Source organism: Ochotona princeps, chromosome 17, assembly GCF_030435755.1.
Source record: "Ochotona princeps isolate mOchPri1 chromosome 17, mOchPri1.hap1, whole genome shotgun sequence".
NCBI lineage: Eukaryota > Metazoa > Chordata > Mammalia > Lagomorpha > Ochotonidae > Ochotona > Ochotona princeps.
In genome coordinates, this window is record NC_080848.1 from 20488670 (window position 1) to 20489776 (window position 1107).

Here is a 1107-nt window from a genome sequence, read left to right on the forward strand (position 1 = left end):
TGATCCGACGCCTCTCTCAGCCCCGCCCCCGCACCCCCCGGCATCCCGGCCGCGGGGAGCGGTGGCGCGCATGCGCAGCCCTCGGGGCCGGCTCCGGCGCACCTTTTCTCGCTCCTGCCACATTGTGAGCGCTCGGCCGCGCACACCGCCGCCGGCTGCGGGTTCCGCCCCCGCCCCTTCCCACTCCGCCCACTGTCGGGCGCCCAGGTAAAGCCGTGCGCTGCGCATGCGCGCCGCTCTGTCTCGGGCGGGGGTCGAGGCGGGGAGGGATGCGTGGTTGCGGAAAAGAAACCCCAGTCTAGACTGGGGACCCGGAGGAGCGGGAGGTCCGGATGTTGGTTTCCACGGAGTGGTGAGGAAAAGGTAACGGGAAAACTTGGGCAACTGTGAGGAAGAAAGGTCGAAGTGAGATGTGGGCGTTCAAAAGCCTGAGCTTGCTAAAGAAACTAAAAGGCAGGCTGCCCGCAGGCCTCCCGGTGGTGGGACAGTCTCGGTGGTGGTCACTGATCGGAGGAATGGACCTCCTTAGACAAACGGACCCCACTTGTAAGACTAGCCAGAAGAACAGGTGGTCAGGAAGAGAAGGGGTCCTGTGTGTGCGAGTGCACGCTGGAGGCATAAAAGATGCATAAAATGCTCTTAAGTATTACAGCACAACATTATGACTAATTAGCTATTAGTCGTTAATATAAACTAATGGTACTGTTAGCTAACAGGGTAGCATTTATCCCAGTTCCGAGCCAAGAGAGTGTGTGCATAATGGAGAAGTACTTAACGTCCAAGGAGAGCGAGTGAACTGCACGAGGTGAAAGCCTGCGGATCTGGATGCCCCTTGCCCACCGATTATCCAGAGTTTGTCTTTATTAAAACCCCTTCCGTCTTTAAACGTACATGTGTGTGCTTGCTGTAAGGTTGATCTCAACAGATATCAGCACTTTTCATACAGATGCAGAGATTTCTCTCCCAAATAACACACATGCCATCCCCCTAAGAAATAATCCTGCAGGGAGTAAAATGACCTGGGACTAGTAGGGAGCAGATTGAAGGGTCCAAGGCTGACTCCTTCCTTGGCCCCTTCCAAAAACAGACGCTTGCCTTTTATTATGT